Here is a 6,413-nt window from a genome sequence, read left to right as displayed (position 1 = left end):
GTCCCTTCCGACCCTAGAAACTGTGAAACTATGAAACACGTTATGGGGAACCAAACAGAGGGGAGTCTCTGTGGCTTGGTGCCAGACTATGACTGCCATCTTCCTTGGGGCAAAAGGGCGTCTAGATGCTCTACTTACGAAAGTATTTACAGCAACTATTTACAACCAACCACGCTGACACTGAGACCCCCAAATGCTGCGCAGCAGAAGTCCAGCCTAGAACTCAGACCACGTAACCTCTTTGGTCAGGGGCTGCAACATGAATCTATGGCTTTCTGGAGGCTGTGCTTACCTCTCTCTTCATGGTTTAAAATTTTTGTTCATTTAAGCCGCTTATCCCTTGACAGCACATCTTCAGGAGAAGGAGCAGGACAGGAAGGTAGCAGGAGAAAAGGTCTCTCTGTGCAGCTAGACAGGGTCTCTGTCACTGCATATTTGGGAAATTGCGTCCCAAGTTACTCTGGAGGTCCCATGAACCTTCCTCTGGCAAGGGAGATCTCACACAAACTCTATGAGGTGACCTTTGTTTAATTTCCTTACCTTCTGGCCACCTTCCCACCTATGAGTATGATCCTGTTCACAGGCAAATCTCAATTTAGGGGGAACCACAAGGATGCCAGATCTAAAAAGTTCTGGGGAAAAAAAGAGTTGACCTTATGCTTAAGTGTTCTGAAAGCAGTGAAAGGATTAACATCAGTGCAATGTTGAAGCGAGGTTGCGAAGCCCACATGTGTCTGGAAAGAAGGTTGTGATATACATAAATAATAAGTAATTAAAAAAGCAGGAGACTGGGATTCTAATAACCCCCCAATGGAGTGTGTTAGGTGGATTGACCGTTTATGTACCATATTTTCTTGCATATAACACATCCTATACACCTTGTTTTTGAAAGGCAGAATGAAGAAAAAAAGATCATTTCTTGTAGTAAGTGAGCAGCAGGAGCTAGAGAGCTGAGCCTGCTTATTGTTCTGCTGCTTGCCCAACACTGGCAGAAACTGCTCTTACTGTTTTTCTCACAGATAATGATCACTCTAATTTCCAAACCATGTTTTTTGGAGGGGGGAGGGAGCGTGTGATGCATGTAAAAAATCAGTATACAAGAGGAAAGTGTCACCCAACATGCTGGTGGACAGTGTGTGGTATATGTGTGTGACAGTGCCTGCAGCTCACAAACAAGCAAAGTTTTTAAATGAAGCTGTCATGACTGTAAATGGCACTTTTTGAAATAAGCTCTGTTCATGTTCCTGCACTGGCAGTGAGAGATGGATGAGGTGACTTAGAAGTCTCTTTTATCTGTAACATCTATGAATGTCACACAGCCTGCTTGCGGCAGATTTCAGTAGCATCCACCAACAGCTTCTTGTAGTTCTCTCTCTTATTTGGACAGCTTAGCTTAAATGTTTTTGCACCCAATTTAAGTTCTCAAATGCAGAAGACAAGTTGAGAACAGCCTTGGACAATCACTTTTTAAAATCAGCAGGCATAGATAAGACAAACAAATATTTCAAAGTGTCAGCTACCTGCTGGTTTCTGCTTTCCTTGGTGATTATGTAGCTTTGGAAGTATAAATGACTAGTTTGTTCATAAAATCTAATTTGCTGAAACAAAATTTCCAATTAAGCTTTTACAAGGAAGATGATATTTAGGACCAGATCCTCAAATGGTGTAAGCCTGTGTGTCTATATGAAAGTCAACTATTTATACCAGGAATGGGCCTGGCTCTCAGCAGAAACATGGCCAGCTAGCACTTCAATGTTATAAGCTAATATAGGGTCCTAGCAGGGAGATGGTCAAGAAATAAGGTAAATCAGAAGGAAAAACATGTTAGATAATCCACATATGTATCAAGTTCCCCCTTGAAATAGCTGTAAAACAATTTCTTCCTCCTTGACTAAACAAGACCATTCACGAGTCACTTCTTAAAAAAAAAATCTGCAATACTTAATGGCATTGTTAATCCTTAAAACAATGCAGTATGTTAGATCCCGGGCATGCTGCTGAAGTTGTCAGTATCTCAGGCAAAATGCAGAATCATGGTCTAATGTTTTTGAGCTTTCCCCTCAACACACTGAAATCAGCAGTGAAGCTCCTGTTGGTCTTCATGCTACAGAATCAGTTCCAGAATTGGTAACCAGAAAATAAACTGATGTTTGTCTGTCTTGTTTTAAAAAGCATGTATTTAGTAGTAGCTGCTCCAAACATCTATTCTGCTACTAGCTTGGGATTTTACAGGTTTCCCTCGCTTTATGCTGTATATGCATTCCTGGAAAATGGTGCAAAAATGGAATTTGCATAAAGGAAACCCACTTTACAATGTAACAATAGGGATGCGTTCCAAGACCTTGACTGTACTGACCCCCAGACCCATTTCTACCACTTTTATGAGACAATTTTGGTACTCGCCAACAGCAGATAGTACACACAAGTACAGGGTGGTGGTGAATGTTTAGTTGGTGTGAAGAGAGGGTGGTGAAGGATCTTCAGTATCAGACTCCACATCACTGGTGGACCAGGGAGAGGGGGAGGAGATAAGATAGCGGGACAGTTAGAAGCCATAATGGGGATGGCAACTACAGAAACACGTCACGGACAATGAGCAAGGACCACAGATCCACACAGGAGACTATATTTTGGTGCGTGTCATTCCCACAATGCACTGCACAAGCAGCTGACTGGGGGCTTCCACCACACTGATTGCATAAGAGTGAATTTACCTCTTATATAACAAATTTTTGGTATAAAAAGAGTCATTGCATAAGAGCAAATTTGCACATACAGAGCTCGCATAAAATAAGAGAAACTTGTACGTTGTTTGTTGAAGGATGGGGGTTAATAAAAAGAATTTCCATTAAGACTTTTCTTGTATGGTTTATAATGATAATGGAACCCATAAATGATATGAATAATAGGAAAACAGCCAGGGAATAGCAGGAGCTTAAGAGGAAGCCTGGGTGCGTCTACACAAGACGCTTTACTGTGCAGTAGAGCTAATTACTGTGCAATAAATGTCCACATCTACACATGCAGATGCTTACTGCACAGTAATTGACTCTAATCACAAGTAAATTTGCTGCCTGCATATGCAAGAAGCAAATTTACTCGAGATTACTTACTGTGCAGTAGTGCCTCACCAGGAGCAAATGTGCTCCAGGTCAGCTGGGCAGCAGGGGGCAGGAGATTGCTCCCTGTTTCCAGGAGCTGCCTGCTTCTGGGGCAGGTTCTGCCACCAGAGCCCCAGTGGGGACAATGTCCCCCTGCCCCGGAAGCAGGGAGCTCCCAGCCCCTGCTCTGTGGTTGCGGGGCTGGTTCTGGGAGATTTGTATTTCCCAGCCAGAGTCCTACAGTTGTGGGGCTCAGGCTGGGAGATCCTTCTCTCCCAGCCTGGGTCCCACACCTGCAGGACTCCCACAACTGCAGGACTTAGGCTGGGAGAGAAGGATCTCCCAGCGCCAGCCTGTCAACTGTGGAGCTGGCTCTGGGAGATAAGGATCCCCCAGCCTAGGTCCCACAATCGCGGGACTCAGGCTGGGAGAGAAGGATCTCCCAGTGTCAGCCCCAAGACTGTGGAGCTACCATTGGGAGACAAGGACCTCCCAGCCTGGGCCCTGCGATCACAAGGTAGGAGCTGAGAGCTCCCTGCTGCTGGGGCAGGGGGACATTGAACCCACCCAGGCTCCAGTGGTGGAGCCCACCCTGGCAGCAGGCAGTTCCCAGGGACAAGGAGCAATGTCTCAGCCCCTGCCAGGAGCCCACTGTCTTCTGGCCCCTGGGCTAGCACCCAGGAAGAACCTAGAGCTCTCCTTGCTGCTGCAGGGGCCTGTTGTTGGGCTACAGGGAGCAGGAGCAGTCTGCTGCTAGGAGCAGCAAATCTGCTCCCACATCCCTGCATGTGTACACATGTGCCTGGAAGAGTTTACTCTCCAGTAGTTCACTTGAGAGTAAACTGCTTCTGGATTATTTGCACATATAGACATGCCCCCTGAGAACTCTACACAGAAACTGTATTTACATGGTGATGGCAGAGGTGAGAGGAAAGAACTAAATTACATGAGATTAAGGCAAGGGGTTATCATCTAAAATTAAACATAGAAACATTTGTATTGAACTAGAAATAAAAGCTAAGAGTGGGGATGAGTCAAGCGTGACATAACTTTCTCAGTTCAGAGATCAACTGCCCTCATCTCCAGAAGTGTTCAAGAATAAGTTAGACATTTTTATGGTGAGATTAATATTTTAGAAAACCTTCTGTGGTTCATGGACATAGGCTAAATAAATCAAAAAGTCCTTTCCAGCCCTGACCATCTACAGATCTTCTGCACAGCCTTAATTACGTCAGGGAGTTCTAGTAATATCAACAAATGTATACTGAAATAAGAGGAGACATATAATGGTAAGCTATGTCACACAGGTTGAAAAGTGATTGACTATGAGGATGAAGTACTTGAAGCCACACATTGAAAACACCGTTGTCCTTTGACACAAAAAGTTTTAGCGTAAGCAGAAATGTCAACCGTATGCTATATATTATTTTAAAGTGTTGGGCTTTTGTTATATTTTACTTTAACAACACTGGAACTTAATTTAGTCTTGGAAAAGGCTTCTGTTTTTGAAGGAGAGGATGACATGACTGTTGACCACTGACATAGCTTCATCAATACTACCAGTAGCCTCTGGAAGTGTGACTGTTAGCTTGTATCCCTCATTTTCATTTTTAGAGTTCCTTTTTTACTCCTGAATACTTATGACCCTGTCCCTGGGAGTGTTTAAAATTGTTTTTAACTTCACACTACTTTAAACCTTTGTTTACCTCCATGATTTGTATCATAGAATGCAGATGGCAAACCTATGAAACAAAAAAGTACAACAAATACTGCACTAAGTGTGGAAAAAGTTTAAATGTCTCAAATATGGGGTTGCTTAGCCCCAAACCTATTGTAACAAAGGATGCTCTGAGACTTCCATTTACAACCCTTGAGAAATACAATTGAATCTGTTTCAACCAATGGCTCTGGAGTTGATATTATGTCAACACTGATGCCATACAAATTAATTAGAAGAGATCATCTGGGAACATCTTTGTAGGCCAAATCTTGAAATTCAGTCAGAATTTTGCCCACCTAACAATTTGGTGAGTTCTGTTAGAGAAAGGACTTCAGGATTCAGACACATATTATATGAATGTATATTTCCACTTAAAGCTAAAATACTTATTTTTTAAGCTTTCTGGTCAGCATTTTACTCACCAAATAAATTATGCCATTGTCACTGTCATGTCCTAACAACAATAACACCAGGGTATAGCGTATGGCTTTGGGTTTTTCTGTCATCTGATTTTAGGAATTTTTTTTATAGATTCTTCACGTTTTTACTGTCTCCCCAGAATCGTATCTGCTGCACTCATGTAGAGCACACCATTACATATACAAGCCTAACACAAGCTGATCAGCAAGCATGAAAGTTGGCAATGCTTGTTCCGCCTGGTATACAGGGTTAAGTCTGATCACAGCAAGAGGTGCTGAAACATTTGCAGGCTGGGTTGTGATTCCGTCTGCAAGCACTGATTTGGTCCATGAAACTGCAGCAGCCAACGGTTAGGAAAGAGATCAATTGTCATGTCCGCCAGACAACTGCAGAGCACTACTTCTGACTTCCTTATATGAGAGCACAGGCTTGCTCCACGGAGCTGAAGAGAATCCCCTGTATCACCGAGCACCTGGATCTAGTCAGTGTCTGCCAAAGAGCACTGGGCAGTGCTGAGTGATCCTGTGTTGCTCTGTTGGGAGGGGACACAGCCCTATCCCCTGCTCCCTGGATCTGTGGGATATGGTGGTGGGTAAATCCTATGCAGTCATAGGGACAGCCTTGCACCCTGGACCTGCTGTGCGTTGATGAGGCTATTGTCTACTGTATAGGGATGGATTAGATTAGATCTCCCTGACCCGACTGGTCCATTTATACCAGGGACTGGTTACTGCCACAGCGATGGGAAGGCAAAACCCCCCCATCTGGGCTGCATCACATTTACTTATTTTATTCCCTCTCCTTTGCATTCACAGTCAGCATCAGACAGATCGAGTTGGGCAGATTTCAGCAGTGCCAGCTAATGACATTCTCTGGGATTGCTTTTTCTGGCTCTGAAATGCACCGAGGGGGCTTGGGTTGGGTTTTGTTTTTTGAGGGGGGGTTGTCAATGTTTTTTTCAGTCTCAAAGACTGCGCTTGTTGGAGCCGGTTCAGCTTAGTAAACACGAATTGCTGCAAGTGATCGAGTCCTGCATACAGTCAGGTTTTCCCCTGCAGAGTTCAATTTAGGAAACCCTAGTGCTCACTGTCCTATTGTGTTTGCACACAGTGAGTATGTGCTTCCATCCACAGAGCTGTCTCTGCACACACACACACACACACACACACACA

The 6,413-nt window shown here is 44.0% G+C and overlaps 1 long non-coding RNA gene across 1 annotated transcript in view; it reads right to left on the bottom strand.

Moving 5' to 3' along the window:
* Positions 1 to 6,413, bottom strand: part of LOC109298775 — an 11,325-nt gene that overhangs the window by 4,055 nt on the left and 857 nt on the right. The gene's annotated exons all lie outside the window — the stretch shown is intronic.

Source organism: Gavialis gangeticus, unplaced genomic scaffold, assembly GCF_001723915.1.
Source record: "Gavialis gangeticus isolate Ggan-Ray unplaced genomic scaffold, GavGan_comp1, whole genome shotgun sequence".
NCBI lineage: Eukaryota > Metazoa > Chordata > Crocodylia > Gavialidae > Gavialis > Gavialis gangeticus.
The sequence above is the reverse complement of the archived record's forward strand: the minus strand, read 5'-3'. Positions and strand labels throughout refer to the sequence as shown.